Source organism: Malurus melanocephalus, unplaced genomic scaffold (genome assembly GCF_030028575.1).
Source record: "Malurus melanocephalus ecotype Western Australia unplaced genomic scaffold, MMel_1.1 scaffold_273, whole genome shotgun sequence".
Taxonomy (NCBI): Eukaryota; Metazoa; Chordata; class Aves; order Passeriformes; family Maluridae; genus Malurus; species Malurus melanocephalus.
In genome coordinates, this window is record NW_026623505.1 from 857,116 (window position 1) to 877,633 (window position 20,518).

Below are 20,518 nucleotides of genomic sequence, written 5' to 3' on the forward strand. Positions count from 1 at the left end.
AAAAAAAAAAAAAAAAACCACAAAACTTTGTATTTCAGTGAATCCATGCTGCCTTCTGTAAAAGGGCACTGAGGGAGGTTTAAGTCCCATTTTAGCCCTAAATAAAACAGAGATTTCTTTTTCCCCCCAGTTTCAGTCACAAACACAAAGTGATGGTGTCAGAGCTGGGCCATCATTTGGCTTCCCAGATGTATCTGCAGCTAAAAGGATGAGCTGCTGCTGCTGCWGCAAAACCCAAAYRTTGGTTATACCCATTCACCATCTCTGTCARTCACCACTGACTGGGATTCTACCATCCTTCTCCTATGGAGTGCCTTTATCCCATCATGCTTTTATTCTTTAGAATCAGCTAAAGAAAGAAAAGCGATTTTTAAAAAAAATCATTTCAGTTCTTACCTTGCCAGGCCAAGACATTCTAAGTGGGTTTTCAGAGGCCATTTCAATCCTCAGCACCACAGCTGCTGCCAGCACCATGAGCTCAGTTCTCAACTTGGTTTTCAGAAATATCTACAAAATAAAGCAGAATAAAAKAAATTCATGTCCTAAGATGCAGATATCAAAATATGTGAGTAAAATTTAAAGCTTTTTGCTTTAAAATGGTACATTTCAAACATAATTTTCCACATGATTTTTATCTTTGCTTACTCTTTTCCAGTTTAGAGATGACTTTCAAAGGTTCCTTCCAACCCTAATTATGGTAAGATTCTATGACAACTGCCTAGAACCATTTGTAAAGATAAATTTCTTTACAGAAATGACATCTAAAGGTAAAAGACTAAATTCAATTAYACAAGAAAGCTCAGGATATTGTAAAGAAAAAAATAAAGGATTTCTCAGAGGACTCTTCATCAGTAATTTTCCATTACACAATTTTCAATAAGGAAACAACATCACGTCAATTCCTAATGCAAGTACTCCATTGTATTTACAGGACCACAGCCACATTATTATGGYTTTAACAGCCAACATCACACTAACAGTGTCACATTAACCCCTGCACTTCAGAGCACTGTACAGTTTCCTGCAGTTTTTAAGAAATAAGTAAAAAATCACAGCAGTTTAGTGAATTTATTTTGATTTCCAGTATGTAAAATGCATGCAAGTCTCAGAATGAACTACGGACACTGTAAGATCTGGGAGGGATTTTTTGAGATCCTTCTTTGCAGAACACAGCAAAGCTTTTTTGCAGAGTCCTTCAGCCTCTCCACAAATGTGAACACTTTGCCACTACATTCACCTCSCAGCACTTTTTAAAACCTTCATTTCTTTCCAAAGCTCATTGGAGTTCTCTACACTTCATAACCTTTTTTTAGATTTATTCCACAATTAGTATGTATCTCTGATCTCATCACGTTCTTCAGAGAAGCAAAGTTTCTCAAGCAGAGTAAATTCCTGACATGAGCTTTCTCACAGGTGAAAAAAAATACCTGTGAGATTATTTTTGCTTAGAGCAAACTTTGCAACTTATATATTTCTCCACTGAGTCTTATCAGTTGGAACAAATGCATTATATCTTTCTCTTTCTACTTTAAATTAAGAAGTACTTTCATCATTATAATTTTAGATTGAAAARGAAAATGCTTGTAGAATAAATCATTCTGTTTCATAACCATGGCTAACCAACCCTGCAGCAGCCAAAGGGAGATTTATCAGTACTGTTCATAAGCATTGATACAGACGGAATGAAATGATTATCATGGCGCTCTTTATTGATTATTATTTCACACARTGGGACTTCAAGTGTGACACAAAATACCTTGAAAAATATTTCACCTCCAAGTGTTTATGTCAATAGCCAGGAGAAAAATTCTTTTTCTTGACCTTTCACCACAGGCAAATCTTCCACATATTACATATTGATTTTGTGTATTTCAGAACATCTCCAACGATGAAAGCTTAAATGAGCTGTGATTGAAGGTGCTTTCTTTTATAAAGAAGGATTAGCTAAAAAAACTTCCATTAAAAAAAAAATAAAATCACATAAAAAAAGGAGGCAGCCCCCAACAGCACACACAACCCAAGTTAAAATGTGTATGAAGATATGGGAAAAATTATTAGACTCCTATCACAGATGAAGAAGTCTTCATTTTACTGCTTCTRTTTCATTAATGTAAAATGAGGGGAAAAACCTTTTCACAGCATGCAAAGGGCACACACTCTTCCATGCTGGATATCCAGGTTGTGTCTTACTGCATCAGTGGGTCAAACCTGCCCAAAAGGATTTTTAATTTTAGCAACATCACCTGATTGTAGGTAATGGGAGTAAAGGTTGATTTGTCCTACTTCTCTAGGAGCCTTTTGTAGCTACACTATTGAATTATTCATTTGTCCAGGTAGTACATACAAACTAATAATCTACTTGGCACAGCAGAAATGTAGGTTTATGCTGTCAAAAATAAAAAAAAAAAAAGGAAGGCCACATACAAATATAATGTAGATTAATTAAGCCTTGAAAAGAGTAAAAATCAGAGAAGTAATTTCTGATAGAACCTCCAGAAAATATGGATATCATTTCATGATCCTAACTTCACTCAATCAGGACAATCCTCTCTTCCCTCAGCTTCCAGGGTTTTATTGTACCCAAATTGACAAAACTTTCATCACTTCTCCTGCAGAAAACTTTTTTGTTTTTTTCTACTATCTATTTCTACTATCCACAATGAGTCTTGTAAAAATGTGGTTTTGAAAAACTATAGAGAAAACATTGGTATCAGGTTCTGTGCTCTAGACTTTGTTATTTCTTGCATTTCCATTTTTCTGTGTTTTACAATTTTACAAGTTCTTCTCAAAAAGTCACTGATCCACTCTTTAGATTTTGCAATACTGCATGGCTCAGCCTGCCATGCAGAGGGGAGCACTGAAAACMCATCCCCTGCTCAGCCCTTCCCACTGCTCAAGCAGAAGATCCCATCCCCAGCAGTGCTGGTGATCTCTGTCCCCGTTGTACCTGTTACTGGTTTTGTGCCATCTGCAGTGTAACAGATGATCTGGATTTCTGTCTTAGTAAAAACTGGCACTGTGACTGAAACAAAAACTGGGCTTGYCCTCCGAAAGAGAGTTTTGCCTGAGCTCTAGCCAAGAGAAAAATCAAAAGGGAARGAGTGAAGCAACTAAGCCTTGCTTTAGTAATATTCTGCACAAGTGCCTCTGAAATTTTTATTTCCACCTAACACAAGTGCAAATTCCAGAACTGTTGGGGGAAAGGAAGACATTTTAAAAGTCTGAATTCTTACAATCTGGGACATTTTGGTCTTTCTTGGACAGCAAATTTGCAACTGTCAGTTTCAGTGAGRATCCCAAGAAATCACTCGCCAGACTTCTCTCTTTGTGGATCATAAAAACRCACTGTGTTTGGTAACTCCATTCCTGAAAATAATTTCATCCCAGCACCTGCTGCAAAGTGCTCAGTGCTGAGCTGTTGCCATTGGAAGCACAGTCTAGACGAAGATAAAATTAGAAGCAAGTATGGTCCTTTTTGGAAAGCACAAAACAGTATCTAATCTCATCTCATCTCCTCTCAGCAAAGACTTGTCCTGTCTTGTCTACATYATCTAGTGATATTATAAAAGAGTGGACAGGACCCTCTTTTCTTGAATTGAGGAGCAATCTGGTAAGTGCAGACCCAAAAGCTGATAAGATGAAATATAGACACCTACCACTTAGCAGAGGGAAAAGAAAACCTGACAACTACAGTACTCATCACTATTCTACAAAATCTTTCCATTTTCCATAGCAATGCAGAATACAYGTCAGATTTAGCAACAATAATTACTAACTGAGCTGACTCCAGGGGAAAACAAAAACCATGCAGTGCCACTGTACTTCAGAAACAAACAGTAACCCATGTACATCACAACTACATTTTACTTTGAAATGGTTTTTATTCACTTTCTGCATGGTCTTGACCCCAATACTTTTCAGGATCCATTTAAGAATGTCGGATTAAATTAGATTTTTTCCCCCTGATTTTGCATAATGGCAGATTAGTCACCACATCCTTAAGTAGGTTGTTCCCATGGCTAAGTTAACTCAGGACACAGCAATGACTGTGTTGCCAGGTTTCATTCCCAGTATGTCTGTTGTCACATTGACTGCCAGAACATTTTGTGATTGCTTTCTCAACTAGATTGAAAAGCCATCACCTACTWGAACATTATTCCCCTTGTATGTGGTATCCTTAACTAAAATTCATTTTCACYGGGATATGCAAATAAATTTAGTTCATTAAATCTTTCACAAGTGAGTTATTTTTTCAACTGCTTCTCCTGAATCCCTCCTATTCATTTTCTGTGCTATTAGAGGGAGAGCAAAACTGTGAGGACAGAGGCTGTGACTGCCCCATGTGGCAAAGCTTCCACACACCCTACAGCAGGTCACTGTGGTACCTCACATCYAGCAACAGCACACAAATCTACAACATTAATACATTGTTTAAGGCAGTTTGTTCCTGCCTTACCACAGAGACGGTCAATGTATTTGCAATGGGTTGACGATTAGGAACTCCAGCCTAGTGCTCTCCTTTCCCCTATCATGGCTCCATGACTCCTGCCATGCTCAGTTGTCTTCTTTCAATGGCAAACCAATATTGTAACTCTCGGAGTTAGAAAGTCCTCAATGTCACCTTCACGTGTCCTTACACCAATATTCCCTGATAATATATTCATCTGCTCCAGCACTGCCTCTGGAGTTCAAGTTCACCTGACATTTATGACTAACAGCTACTTGAAAATATTAAAAAAATATTTCTCCACAGCCTTCTACCTTTCTCAAACTGCAAAATGCATGCATTCTTCTTTAGGTACTTTTAAAAACATCCTATAGGTAGAAGATGTAAATCAAGTGCTTTGGTGTTTGGCAGAGTGAATGCTAAAGTAAACACTCTTCAGCACTCAATATCATCCCTTCAGTTTCACTGATCTGTGCTCACTGCAGCAATTGAACCAGTGGTAAATACTTTAGTTCTTGCAGATACTTGACCTTTAAAAGTTCCACTATTTGAAATTGTAATGCCTTWGGCATTTGTGACCAAAACCCAGGAGAAGTGGTTTGCTCAAGTTCTTAGAGTGCATCACTCAGCCCTGTGTCACTGTCACAGTGCCATGGCAATGGTTTGTTCTGACCTCCAGTAGTCCATGGCCACGGAAGAAAACTTCTGTCTGTGCAACTGCCTACATGCTGCAGCATTAAAAAATTCACTTGAGCCACTATAATACACTTATGCCAAGCCAGTTTTTGCCTCTTCTCTCAGGCAACTGCCTTGATCATGATTTTTCCTAATGATTTCCAAGGTTCAAGGTACTCCTAGTTATCCTGCATTTAATCATTTCAAGTGCCACACTCCTTTCTCCCAATGTAGAGCAGTTTTTCTACTATCAATAAACTCAGATTTAACAGAGAGTAGATTTTATTCAATTTTAGTATCAGGATCACAGGGTAGTTTAAATTTGACTGGACAAAGTCCAGTTCTAGCTTGCTCTAGCCCTTGCTCAACTTTATTTACAACAGAGAAAGATATTCAGCTTAACTATATTTATTCCCTGAATGCTAAGGATCTTGCACATGCTTGGGCTTTAATAGTTTGAAAGCTCTTTGAGRCTCTCCAATGGAAATCAAGAGCAATCCACACTCCTACTTATCTAAATATGTATTTTTCTATCCGTAGGAATAATGTGATTGCAAAAGAGATTYTATAATGTTTCYATAATGCCTTGCTGCACTTAATGCMGAGMGTGTCTAGYGATGAAAATCTGTACAAAAATTTAAGSACATAAAAAATGCACCCAGTTCACTTCCAAATGTTCCTGGGGTAAGTCTACTGACTTCAGATGAGTTCACCCTTATTTATACCACAGAAATGTCAGAAACAGACATGCCAAATGTTTGYCTCACTTAAAAATAACATTAAGCTCTCATGAAATGCAGTTCTTTCTCATCCACTAGATTTTGATTATATTTTCCAGTTGTACAGAAAGGGTTTGTTGGTCAGACATGATTTCTCTGAACTCTCAAGATCCCATCTTTGGTAATTTTCAAAAACCCAAATCATGTTTTACATAATATGTGTGCTTTTACCTATTAGATATTACACTGGGATTAAACATTTAAGAGTTGAATATCTGCACTGTTTGCCAAGCCCCTTCCATACAGCTTCAAGAGACCCAGCATCAGGGATGCAGACAGATCGTATTTCCAAAACCAGAGCTGTTGTTTAGGGCACAGAAATACAGCAGTAAGATGAACTTCAACTGATTCAGGTCTGCGCTGGTCAAGAACACCAAATTCTAAATTCAATGCCTTGTTTAACGGCACTCAAAGTGTCCCAAAACAAATGGTAAAGGTATAGTTAAAGAYACGAGGAGGAGGATTTAAATATTTCAAACCAACATCCGATTTTAAGGTAATTATTTCCATTACATTTATTTCACAGATTACATAACAGATTAGAAAATACCTATGTTTCATCTTTGCTTTTTCTCATTTTCCTAAAAAAGCAAATATATATCTCACAGTCCCTGTTTGTCCATCTTCATTTGTCAGCCCTTCATTCTCCCTGCAATCACTTTTCAATTCACTGGACCATTTCAACCAAATTTGATGAGGTTAAGGTTTCACAAATTTAACTTTCAACTTTGTGAACTCTAATGACTGAACAGAGAACTGCATCCAATTAGTGCCCTGACAGAAGAGAGCAGGGAGGATTCAAATTTTAGCTGCTCTGCTCATTTCACTCATCAGCTAAAGGGCAATAATCAGATGATCACTCAGCCATGAGTAGTTCCAAAGCCACTGCAGCATGTGCTGCTCGTTGACAGCCAAAAGCACAAAGAAAAGCATTTAGGGGATTAGTGAGAGACCAGACAGACTTTAAGGGACGTTGCAAGATGTAAAACTGTAGGCAACCAGTTATTAATCCTTATGGAAGGATTTTCGTCTTATTTTTAGTTATTTGCTCATTGGTTGTTTTAATTTTGAATTTATTTTGTTAATAAATATCTACAATCTGTTTTTCATATGTGGAAAAACAAATCACAAAATAATTTCTCATCCACATATAGATTTCCTTCCTGTTTCTTCCCCAGTTAAGGAAATCTATGGGCAGTTGCCATCTTTTCGGAAGACTAAATGCAGTGATTTTTAACTGCCTTGTAACTCATTTGTTTGAACATGCTAGCTAAATTTACCAGGTAAAATATGCAAAATAATAATCATATACTCACACATGTAACTCTCAGTTAACAGCAGTCATCTCTCCATGAGATGCCCTTTTTATGTATTTTAGGTGGAGTTTTTTTCTTGGCTTTTTTAAATAAATAACAAAGTTATTTATTTATTCTGTTTGTGACCCTTTTTTGTTCCATGTTACATAATTAATAGATCACAAATTCTTTCTACTATCAACTCTTTTTTTCCTGAAGAAGTGCATAATTACTGCCAAACTGGACAAAAAGAGGGGGTCATCATCTTTTGTAATGTGTTACATCAGAGCTGTTCATTGTATTGGCTTTATCTAAAAGCCACAGAACTGTCTATTTCCAGACTGTATTCATTATAGGGAAAGCTCACCTAAAGAAGAAAAAAAAAAAAATCAGTGTTACATGAGACTGCTCTTGATTTGTGCCTAACTCAAAATGAAAAAAAGGCCTTGGTGATTCCCTTTCCACTCTCCTCCCTAATAATTTTGCAATTCACTGGCATTTGAAAAAGCCCAAAAACACCAAAGAAAATTGGTTTCCTCTGATAATCAATCACCAGGAAKAGAGGAGAAAGCACAACTAGTGCTCTCAAGGAAGGAAGGTTAGGAAAACTCATCAGCTGCACAGTTTGACAGAGCACAGATAACCATTCAGGAGGCACAGATACACAGAGCAGGAGCACACTGCAGACACAGCCATATGCCTTTATGTAAGAAGGAAAAACCCTATCTCACAAAACTTAGCTCAAATTGCTCAAAAAAAATCAACAAACTGGAATGAATAAAAAAGGGAGATGCAAGTTTCTGCACCACAGCTCTGCAGGATATTAAGCAGCCCYGAGATAAGACACAAGGTATTTACTCTGGGATAGGAATGCACAGATTGGAAACAGAAGTAAGCAGCTCTGGCAGTACAAAGAGTCACCAGGGAAGTTTCACAATCTACATTAATATCACATTGTTCCACACATGGGCAAATAGGGGGTCACTGGCCACTCCCTCACTGCCCCTCCTCAGTGGGACAGGGGCAGCAAAAATGAACAACCTTGTGGGCCAAAACAAAGGCAAAGAGGTCACTGAACAATTGCCATCATGGGCAAAAAACACTCAGTTTGGGGAAAAGTGATTTAATTCATTGACATTTACAAAGATTTTAAAAAAACCCTAATTTCACAGGCCCAATGATCCAAACTGTCCACACTATTCCATGAAAAAGAGTTTTGAACTTTTGATCACAAAAACATCAGCTGACAAAAGCTGACAGCCCAAACAAGTCTATGATAAGGGAAAGATTAGGAAGGAATATAAAAACAAGACGTCTTGTGCCATTATATAACTTCAAGATGAGACATGAAAAAGGGCAGAGGACAGACAGCACAAACAAGGGAGAAGCACGGAGAGATGAGTAAGCCACGATTTCCCTGAATAAAAATCACCCTGACACATCATCAGCTGCCACAGGATGAGGCCAGCACCAGGCAGAGGGCACAGGACAGGAAGGTGGWGGSTGCTTTGTRCCCTCAGGGTGGGKGTGACACCTCCTGCCACGGCACCCYGGGAGCTCACACAGGCTCAATTCTCACAAAAGAGAATTTATGAAGATGAAAACATCAAACTTCCAACCACAGACTCACCCCACCTTCCTCTGAGCTACAGAGAGCTCCATTCCCATCAGCACCACAGATATTTGGGTTTGGTCACTGTCACAGACAGGGCACTGSACCCAATAAACCCAGGGCTGGACTACACAGAACAGTTTTATATTTTTCATGTGTGCTCCTATTCTTCAAATCTGGTGAACTGGAACTATTAATTACCCTTTTTCCTTTGCTCTGTCTGTCCAGTCTAACACACATTATCATGCCTGAACTGCCTTAATTCCCAATAAATTATCTCCTATCCTATTATCTCCTTCAGAACAGAACTAAGTTAACAGGGCAAGCACAGAAAACGACATCTGAGCTCTCGTTACGGTGTGCTAGCTACAGATGTCATTATTTCACATTTTTTCAAAGGATGCATTTGTTCTTTGTAGGTTTTTCAGAGTAATGAGAAAAATAATAATCTTTYTATCCAGATGGTGATGACAGTAGAACAGTTTAGCAGCATATCTTTCTCCTTCTCTAGGAGATTATGTGATTTTATACAACATATTTGGAAGAAGCTTAGCACAGGTAATTCTTAATTGAAACACAATAAAAATAGATGTGTTTTCAGCCAAAGACACAGAAACACCATACAGGGATTTTTGAAATCTTGAAAAAGTTTACCAATAGTCTTAGTAAGGAGAAAGTAATTGGAGAGGGAGTTGAAATTTGTACATTCACACATACACAAACAAGGGCTACAGAAATGGACCAGAAATAAAGAGGTAATAAACAGGCAAGTTTGCCATACAAATAAATAACACAAAAATATGAATAATTTTCTGGAAAGCCTCAATTGCCTTAACACCAGTTCTGCATATCCCATGTGTTCCAGTATAAGAATCATTTAAAACCCACATTGTAATACTTATGTAATGATATAGACTCTGAGTGAATATTTTTATTATCTCCTTTAGATATCTCATATACATCTATTTCCAGTGATTTCATCAGAATTTTGACTGCAACCACACGAATTGATTATGCCATACAGATCTGAAATCATCCTAAGGGAAAATAATTGCCTCCTGAGCTGTGTTGTTTTTGCTTTCAATTTGTAGTTTCTAATGCATTAATACACAGATTATACTTAGTTAAAAGAACTAATGCAAACATATTGCAAATAAAATACATATTACCATCAATAATTCAGGGTTGGGAGAGCACAAAAGAACACAATTTTTATTCAGCTCATGTAGTCAGCAGTAGAAAACTACCTAGCTCTGTTCAAGCAAGTTCCTGCAAGTTCATATARTGTTTTTATGGAATATTGCACAGCATTAAGGTTCAGTGACATGTTTCAGCAGACACCAGGACCCACTGTAACCACCCAGAAACTTTATCCAAGAAGAACAGTTAAATTCTGCACACTCCTGACACCAGGCAGATCATATGCTCTTTTTTCCTCATTAAGGTAGCTCTGAACTGCTGAGGATCCATCTTGGGCTGTGAGTATCTAATAAATATTTGAYCCAACCTTATGCACCTTCAGATAGAAAGCCAGGAATTATGAGTGCCAATACTTTAAACTAGCTAAGGCTTAAAAAACCTCCAACAACTCTAATTTTCTTTGCCACTAAGTCTTTCATTTTGTTAACATTAAGAAAATGAAATATGTGAATTAGTAGAAAAAAAAAATAAAATGAGACATTAGAGGTTTCTATTTCTGTCAGAACACTGAAGAAGTGGTATCCATATTTACTGTTACCTATTGGAGCTTTCCAGACTGGTCACCACAGCTCCATTTTGACATGAGTGGGCTTTTTTCCATGACAAATGTACCCACAATCAGCACCTTCCCCAGCAACCTGTCTTGTTGTAAATTGCTGAATTAAGCTGGTACATTCTGAACATATAAAAAAGCYAATCAACAAAAACAAACCACAAATGAGAAGTGTGGGAAAAAAGGAGATCATAACTTCAATAATGAAGTAGATTTCTTTACTTAAGAAGACATTCATAATACTCCACTCATAAAAACCAGGATTTAAAACACTACTAGTGGCACTGTTAATGGATAAGGATAAAAATGTTATATCCAAAGCTTTCCTTTTACTGTGACTCAGGTTTATGGAGAAATAAAAAGTCTAATAATCTCTTCCATTAACTCCTTTCTGTATCAAATTTTTAAACACTGTTGAAAATGAAAACTGAAACTCCAGTGACCAAAGTGACATTGTGCTGCATTSAGCAGCTGAAGACAGACATTGTACAAGGTTTTGAATACTGCAGGGTACYGTGGCAGAAAGAAGCATGAGCTTGCAGCATGCATGGCTTGGGGTAACTGTCTGAAAACAAGAGATCTGTGGTGATCTGAGCATCAGGACAGCGGGCAGCAGTAATAAGGTACAAGATGTTATCCTAAAGGGAATGATCAAAACATCACTGTTCAGGGATAGTGTAATTCCTTGTGACATCTGTGCTAAAATTACATTTCCATGCTACAATATACACTAGATCTGATTTAATACCTTCAAATGCATTTCACATAAGAGCGGCTCAAAGTCTCAGAGAGACAATTTTGCCTGGTGCTGCCAAGGTCCCTTTTTGAGGAACCAGAGCAACTGGGAGAATGATTCCCTTCATTAAGTTCTGCTCTATTTCCTTAGAAAAGCTAAGTGCCAACAACAAAAATAGTGGCATATGGTAACAACATTTTAATCTGCATATTTTTGTTCTCTGCTCTTGGCCTCTGGCTTTCTATTTTATTAGCTACACTCTCTCAGTGTACAGTGATTCATCAGCACTGTTTTAAAATGGTGAAATKACACTAAGAGTTACCCAAGATTAAATCAGAGCAGTTCCTCATCCATTTTTTGTTACCTCCWTGTCTTGCCAGSAGTGCAGTTAGACAGCCATAAAGAYGTATACAGAAATCAAAATAAAAATCACTTTTCAAAATATTAAACCACAGGAAGGCAGCTGACAAGAGAAACCATGAAATGCTACCCGTGCTGCATTATTCATCAATTTCCAAATGCATGTACCCAGCCATCATTCAAATACTCCTACAGTAAAACTCACAATTCTTTCTTCAGAACAATCCAGGTGACATTCACGAGACAAGAGCACTGCCTCTGTGGAGCAGAATGGAAACATTGGCTTCATTYATGGAGTGGTGGCTGATTGTTGGCTCTGCACTGTGCCCCTGCCCAGTCTCCCAGAGCACAGAGTCACTGCCTCTGCATTAGGAAGAAGCCATTGGCAGTGCCTCTCAGATTTAACAATGCTGCAAATACCCCCCACACTTAAACACTGAACAAAGAAATGCTGTAAAAATGCTGYCAGTTCTCCAGCTTAGCCATAGCCTAAAACAAGGCCATTGCACACTCCTCCTCTTGACAGCAGAAAAATTATGCTCATCGTGTTTGCTAAAGCTTTATTTGAACTTTGAAAAAACCCARAATGGTCCATAAACATAGTCTTTTTGACAAAGATTGTCACATCCCATTAAAGAGCTTTACTTTTTCCAGTCCATTTCAACAATAGATACATCAGCTGATGATGAATTACAAGAGAAAATGCCCATTTTGACACCTGCTAAGGACACCAGGCTGGCAGAACAGGAGGAAAGCAGAGTCCATTACCCTGTGGGGGCACTGTCAGGCAGTACATGGAAAGTGTCAGAACACTGAGAATGTCTCTAACTGGTGTAAACCCACCAGTTCCCCCAGTGCTAACCCTAAACACGTCCTTTTGAGGCACCTGGCACCGAGCACCCTCTGTGCCCTTATCAGAACAGAAACTGCAACAGCAGCCACAGGTAGAGGTGCTAAACAAGCAGCTTTTTGTAGTCCTCCTGACCATCTTTGTAAGCTGCTAWAACAGAGCAGTAAATAGAATTATTAGCCTGTTGAATAGGCATGTGACAGGAAGCTAAGCCCATGGAAAGTACATACATGAACAAGGAAAGCAGCAATGCCAAGGATATTGAAAAATGTAACCACGGTTTCATATATTTCCAATAAGGCTGTCTGGTAGTTTACTGCATTTCCTCTCTCAGTAATTAGTGTCCTATAGGGATCTGTTTCACTGCAAAAAATTGCATAAACCATGAAAAGATTAAACGYAATTATCATTATTTCCATTTCTGGGGCAAGGCCTTTTCATAAATAATTATGTCGCAGTGTAAAACTGGACTATACAGTTGGCAACTTATACAGTTGCCCTATCATTCATAATAATGAGTAGGATAATAAGCCACAAGCCAAATCTTCACGTTCTCATTAGATAGAGAAGATTAATTAGGACTTTAACCAGAAATGCCACTAAGCATCATGCTTACTTAGGTAATTAAAGCACTGAGCATATTGAGGCTTATGTTGTTTTCCAAATCTGCAAACAGTATGATGCTGACAAATCTACATTATATAAAACCATATGGTCCTCAAATAAAGTTAGAAAAACTTTATTTATGTGYGTCATGCTTTCATATTAAAGTCACTTTAAGGTCAAACAACCAGATTTTCTTCTCACCCTGTTCTCAACTATTGTTGTGCAATTCAAGGTGGTACCTTTGATGTAAAACTACTGTGACCAGTACCTCTGCCAGCGTGACAAGGACTCATCTCTACAGGAGAAAAGCAGAAAGACCTCTCCCCTCAACTGGATGAGGTTAATGAATTGACTCAGTGACAAGATGCTGACTCAGAGCAGCCAATGGCATCAACTCCCATCTCCTACTCATTAAATTTTCAGAGGGAATAATTTTGGATGGAATAGCCTTTTCCTGTATTTTATGCTTGAAGGAGTTGCCTGTAAATACCTGAAAACCTGTTTTTGTCACATCTCCCTTTGGAAAGATACTTTTTGTTCTAGCCTGCCCATAAACAATGGACTGAACATTGGTGTGTTTAAAATACCAGSTGAACAGGTGGTGTGTTTAAAATACCATTTACCACACTGACAAAACCACACCAGTCTCCCATTTCTTCACTTCTCTTTGTCCATCTGCTGACCCTCCTCATCTCCTTCACCATAAGGGCTATGGGACACGTCTCCTGTTCTATTTCTTATTCTGTATAAAATGTAGGCCATGCCTATAGCTCATGGGYACTGCTCCTATGTAAATAATGTACATTAATAAAGTCAAGTCATAGCTGAGGTCAAATCTCTTTGGGTATYTTCAGAATATTTCACTGATGTGGGAAGATAAATATTTATGCCCATGTTGAAGAACAAAAAGAGAAGGAACTGTTCTATCATTTAATGGTTCACAGGGTCAAGTAGTAGTTTAGGAATCTATATCCAAGAACCCCAACTRAAACATTCCTAGCTTAAGCTTATGACTGTTTGTTTTAAGAACTGAAAAGCTTATCAAGAAAGTCTACCCAGAGAAAAACTTCTTTATTTTTTTTGTCAAGATGGAGTGTTTATTCTCCAAAGATCATTTCAYCTCAGTTTAAGTCACTTGCAAAATAAAAGTAAAAAAACCCAAACAAACAATTAAATATCTCTTTTGGTAGGCAAATTCCTCATTGCAGCAACATTCTCAATAGAGATCAGTGAGCACATTCTGAGCTATACAGAAAACAAAGTTCAACATGACAAAAAGGGTCTCTTAGAAGGCTTTTCAAAGGACTTCAGGTTTCAGCTTTCCTTTTCATTCTGGATGATTTGGTCAAAGTAGTTGAAATGCAGGCAGCACTCAGAAAGGTACTGCCTTTTGTTTGTTTGTTTGTTTGTTTTAAAGATTTAACAAAACACTGAACCAACCAAAACGTATATAGTCAAAAAATGGAAAAAACAAAAAATAAGAGAAACCTGAATCTCTCCCTGGCTGAGAACGTGGAAGGTTCTCAACCATGAGACAAACAACTAGAAGTAAACTTCAATTGCCTCATTCTAACTGCCCATGAAATTACATTTCATGAAGTGTAACAAAAARCTTTTAGAATTATTCCACATTCCTGTCCTAAGTAAGATTCCACAAGAGTGAAAATGATCTTGTGTGCTTTATTCTAGCAGAGGAAAAATACTACTTACATTCTTTTTCAAGCTGCTTCTGGCAACTTTTTATTTTCTTTTAAAAGAGAACTTTTGTTGACAACCCCATGCTCCGCAAGAGCAGTGGAGGCGAAGTGGCTCTTTCTCTGAGCACAGCAACTCTCAAGGAATGCTGTCCTTCCCTATACAACAAAGGYTTCCAAGAGAGATAATGATTTAAATCAACCAATTTCTTGGCACAGAAGTTCCATGTAGAGTGAAGCAAAGTTTTCTGCAATTGTGGCAGCAAYGTTCCCTGTGGCTGCTTGGCCCCATGTAGGTCCAGAGCAAGGACTGGACCAAAGAGGGATCACAAGGAAATGTGAGCAGAGCAAGAAGAGGCACCAGACAAAAACTAAAACAAGTTGATCTCTGTCACAAGAATAGCTGAGACAGGACATTCTTTTTCTAGTAATCTGAGTCTGGCAGGACTTCAGCATGGGTATTGAACTGAGAAAAAATTCTAGACTAGATGAGAAGTCCCAGTTATTAAAAACATTGGAATACCTTTGCACGATCGATCTGGRATCCTACACCAGGGCTCATTTGTGTTTCTGACTGATCACTTGTTAAGAAYACCTAATCCATTCACACTTGAAATCTCTAGCCCTTGTTTGAGAATTACATAGGTTGGTTTTCACTCCTCTTTATTGCCTAAAGTGTTATTAGTTTTTAGSAGGATATAATTTCCTCCTTAAAATGTGTGAAGGTGGGCATTCCAGACAGGCATGGGAAACCAATAAAGCCATTGTCAGGCAGGAAAGATTAAGGAGAAGACAATTAAAGATCAGTTACTGTCTTGTAAATTCTATTTCCTGGATAAGAATCAACAGGAACTGGATATTCTTGTGACTTCCAAGTTAAATTCAGGGTAGTGCCCTCAGGCTCAGGGATCAATAGTTCTGGCTTTGTCACTGTGCTGTGAGCAATTTTAGTCAGCAGCAGCTCTACAAGCTCTGATGGGAAAAAGGTAATTTAAAAATCAGAAAATCWGCAGTCCCAATTACCACAAAGCACCAAATGTAATTTTATTTTTTTAAAAGATTCCTAGATTAAATAATGTTGTCCACTAATGTTGCCTTGTTCACTCTGCTATGCTTTGTAATTTAGTAAACTAGYACCAATGTCATATCTGAAGTGCATTTCACACGCTGTTAGGTATAATAATGCATATGGTATGCTTCATTTAAACAATCAGATACACCTATTACTAGTCACTTATTCTGCTTTTTGTTATTGATTGCTTTTTATTYCACTGGATGAGATAAATTAATCCTGTTGACAACTTTCTTGCAAGATCATCAATTAGAAATTTTCAGTCAAGCAGCACATATTAGATGTTTTTTACTGGAAGAACATTTCCAGTAAAATGATTTGGTATATTCTAAAACGTCCACCCAGCACAACAGATTCCCAGATAGAGCTGTGCTAAGCTCAGAGAAGTTAGAGCTGAATGTCATAAAGCAGTAAGAGAACTCCTCCTGYWSTCTWGTTYATTTCCCRTGCTTCCCTGACACTTATAYCATCTCCAGGCTCTTTATTTATTTCTTGTTTTCTTACCTTTYGTCTTACTCCAGTCACCATTATAGAATTTTAGAAGAGGTGTATATTAAGACCTTATGTTCACCTTATGGAAGTTGGCATTGATTAGCCTCACACTAAAAATAATAACCTGAATCAAATTCCTGAAACCTGAGTTGACAAGGTAAACAGAAAATGTCCCMTGTCTGTAGTCWCATCATGTRTGAGACTTTCTAYATTTTTATTTTATTAAAAACACAGCTTGGTTTCAATCACTGAAAATATTTAAATCTGACTAAACATTTGATTCCTACTGTGGTCACATGAGAACAGCTCACAGGAGGGTTTTACTTTCTCTCTACCTCCCTTGGATTAATAACTCCACCAGAAAACCCAAAACAAYGAGCTCCAAGTCAAAATTGAGCAATAGGGGCAAACTTCAGATCCAGCACTGTGTCACATTACTGATGGTGAAAACCTKAAATCAGTGTGCCAAAGAACAGCTACTCCTAATTAAAAGGAGAAGCAAAGTATCYACCCTTCCTTAAATTGGTACATGTGTATGCAAACCTGCAAGAATATGACTGTGGCAGCTCTGGCTGCAACAGAAAAAATTCTTTCTACCTCTCAATAAATAACAAAGACACATTATTTCAGAAAAATGTTTAGCTCTGTCAATAGTCCACATCATAAGTCTCTAAAATCTTTCATCTATTATAAACTTGTTTAATAATCTTGTCATCTACTTCGCTGCTTATTAATTGAATGGAAATGTCTCTGAGCCACAGGGCACATGAGATATCTGATTTCTTTATGCATTATGCATACGCAGAAGCAGCTGAGAGCTGTAAATTTTCCTRTTAGGGGACTCTAATGGGCTATTTAAAGAGAAGCAGTTAGGGCTGACTCTTGTAAAATGGAATTACAGCYACCTTAAAAAGGGTTCCACATGTTAAGGTACGCCAGCCCAGYTTCCAAAGTGCCATGCTTTAAACCTACATTACCAGAATTCCTAATGCTTGGTGAGATGAAAGTAAATTACATTTATATGTGGACTCGCAGATTTATTTCGTTTTCAAGGTATTAAAGAAACAAAATAGAGAGAAATTGAATGTTTTTGGTTTGCATCTCCTTTTTAGTTCAGATCACCTTTAAAAGGTCACAGGAATGAAAAGGGAGAATAAAAGTGAGCAGAATGAGGAAGATGAATCTGTTGAAAACCCCCTGAAAAGATGAGTAAAGCTTTTCATTTTGAAAGCATTGAGTCAAAACCATATATAATAGCCCTATTGATGGAATATTACACTGGGAGAACAATAACAGAGACAACATCAATGAAAATAYATAGTAGTTCATATCCAAAGTATCTATTCAATTAGGGCCAAAATCCCATACTCACCAAGGGTGGACAGACCTCAATAGAGCCCAGACGTCATCTCTGTAATCACCCCAAGCAGACTGTCCTTTTACAAAGACATTTTCTGTTTGARCACTGAAAATTCTGTTCAAACTTTRAAAATTGCACCTGTAAACAAATGAGAAAGCATAAAATTAAAAYAATATATAATTAAATACAAGGTAGRTTTTMATGGAGAAGKGRGGAGAGGAGAAGAGAGGAAATTACAAGCCTGTACAGGACAGAAAATAAGGATTAGACAGGATTGACCATTTTTATTTAAAACACTGCCAGAGTGTTACGTAACATTTCTTATTAATATAGGTAAGTGAAAGGAACTCAGTTGCAGCATAAGAGTTAAATATGATGAGTTTAATACATGGGCAAAAGAAAATTAACACTGTTTAGCACCACTAAAGCACTCTGCCAAAATGCAAATCTGAACTAAAGCTTTTAATACAAGCATAGATGGAAGTGAAACCCCATCCAATTCAATCCAAATATAAAATCTGATTTGATTCCACTGCTGAAGTGGAAAGACAAACACAACAGTAAGGCAAGAACTGGCTCTTGGATTCAGCTTTGAGGATCTGTACATCAGTTTTTTTCTGAAGTCCTGCAGTTGAGTGAGTTCTGTCCAAGATCCACAGTCACCGCAGTAACCATCTTAGAATGAAGTTGGGATGCAATTTCTCAGTTCAAGCGCGCAAAGCAAACACTCATTTATTATTAGCAGAGAAGTTTAAACAACTTTCACAGCACTTAAAAATCCTCCTGCCAGGTCTGTACTATGACCCTGAAATAATAAGCAATTTTTTTGTCTGAAAGTCAAAYAACCAACCAGCCACATTAAACATGGATACTTGAGAGTAATGTGTGATAAAAGCACGTAATAACTCAATTTAGACCCATTTGTATAAAGGCATTTTTCCAACACCACATGAGATAAACTCTGTAAGTATYGATGCTGCTTCTGGTGCAGATTCTTAATGAGCATCCCTAGAAAAACTAAAAAGGGGGAACACAGATATAGCACCCACTTTATTGCCACTTTCAATGCCAAATTGTTCAATAACATAAGGCAGCAATGGACTGGACAATGTGTCTAGCAAGACAGGAAGGACAAGGGGATTTTTGGGAAACTGAAAAACAAGATATATCAGTTTCTGAAAGAAAATGCTGCATCCTACAGACAAAATACACACATATGCCTTTATGGTGGGAAGTCACATTTTTAATTGGGGGTTTTCTCAGTGTTTTCTTCGTATTGTAAACTCTGTTACAGAGGCAGAATATTCTGGCTCGATAATTCACCATTGATGCTTCTTGAGTACCTGCAAGTGTTGCCTTCAAAGTTTGCTTCATTACCAGGCACAAACCACAAACAGCACATGATTAATAATTTTCTCATCTAAATTGTGTCTGAATGCAAGAACTTGTCTGGTTTCATAGCTGACTTTTATTATTGTTGCTCTTTGTGGAGGAAAAATGGTGATTCAGTTAGTCTGGTCCCTATCTGACCTTTCAAAAGTTTAAGAGAAAAATTGAGTTCAGGATATGAAACACTGTGTTTGTGGTGATGCTGAACGTTTTGAACCAGATATATCCTACACAGTGTACAGACAGCAGGAACATTCAGTTTTGCTTACCTTTTCCAACCACTGCATAATAATAACAACCCAATTTTCTGATCTGGATCCTGCAGGATTTTTTTTTTTTTTTCCTTCAGACTACTTCTCTAAGTCTCTGGCTGACTCATCATATAATGTATCTCAGAGGCCTGTCTGTCTCCTCAAATTRAGTTGAACAGGCTACTGAAGAGATGAATGACAAAACTGGTATTTTCCACTTGCAAAATAATTCAAGTTCTGTTATATATTTACCATCCAAACCTTTTCACTTTTTGCCATGTAGTCACTTTTCTAAATAACAGATGTAACATTCTTCTGTATTCTATTTTACATACACAGACCTGTTAAATAAGTATCTAAGAAACAGACACTGTAAATGCTTCAGATCTGATATTTTATTATTAATTTGGTTTTAGATCCTCACCTAGGCCAGAGCCCCAGAAGAACAAAACTTTTCAAAGGACAATGGAAGGCAACCTTTGCCTTAACAGAAGGTCAGGAAAACAGATAAAAAACAGAGCACCCTCTGAAAGCCATTTAGYCAAGGATGCAAGATCATGGATGTGACTAGCTTAAAAATCAAGCTTTGTGTTTGCAGAGGATGATAAGGAAGCAAGAATTGCTTTGGAGTTTTTGGGTAGTGCACCTGCAGATGAACAATCACTACAGAACAGCTTCAGAAAAATGAGTTCAGAACTTTGCTATTGTCTCTACACTTATTTCCTCACTGTGTTCTGCCCCTTGAACAATCAGAAGACAATTTTCAGGAAACTGCCCTTGCCAGAGAAATGCAGGCAATTTGTAAGCAGAGTTCCAGGTATTTCCTCCATTTTCTCATGTTTAACACTCCCCTGTGACACAGTTACCTATCCTTGTGTCCCTATACACACCTCTCTCCTTCAATCACAATTACATTTGCATTTCCAGTCCCAACAACAAGAGAAGGTTTGTGCCAGTTGTGACCTCCCAGCTCCTCCCTTTTGACTGTTTTGAATGCAGCTCTGCTTCACCCAAAACACTCATCCTGCACACCCCAGGACGAAAACAGCAACACTGACCACACCAGCTTTTCTGCCATGGGCTAAATCAAACACGGGCCACCTTAACCCTTTGTGCCCTTTTTCCAAACCTCTACCTGTGCTGGCAG

At 37.8% G+C, this 20,518-nt stretch overlaps 1 long non-coding RNA gene across 2 annotated transcripts in view; it reads right to left on the reverse strand.

Annotated features, from left to right (window-relative positions):
* LOC130579424 (uncharacterized) overlaps positions 1-17,861 on the reverse strand; it is a 146,660-nt gene extending 128,799 nt beyond the window's left edge. For both annotated transcript variants that reach the window (XR_008965997.1, XR_008965996.1), the window contains exons 1-2: positions 17,744-17,861; positions 397-507 (exon numbers count right to left, since the gene is read on the reverse strand). This is a non-coding gene — a long non-coding RNA (uncharacterized LOC130579424). The remainder of the gene's footprint in view (positions 1-396; positions 508-17,743) is intronic.
* Between the last annotated feature and the right edge of the window lie 2,657 nt (positions 17,862-20,518).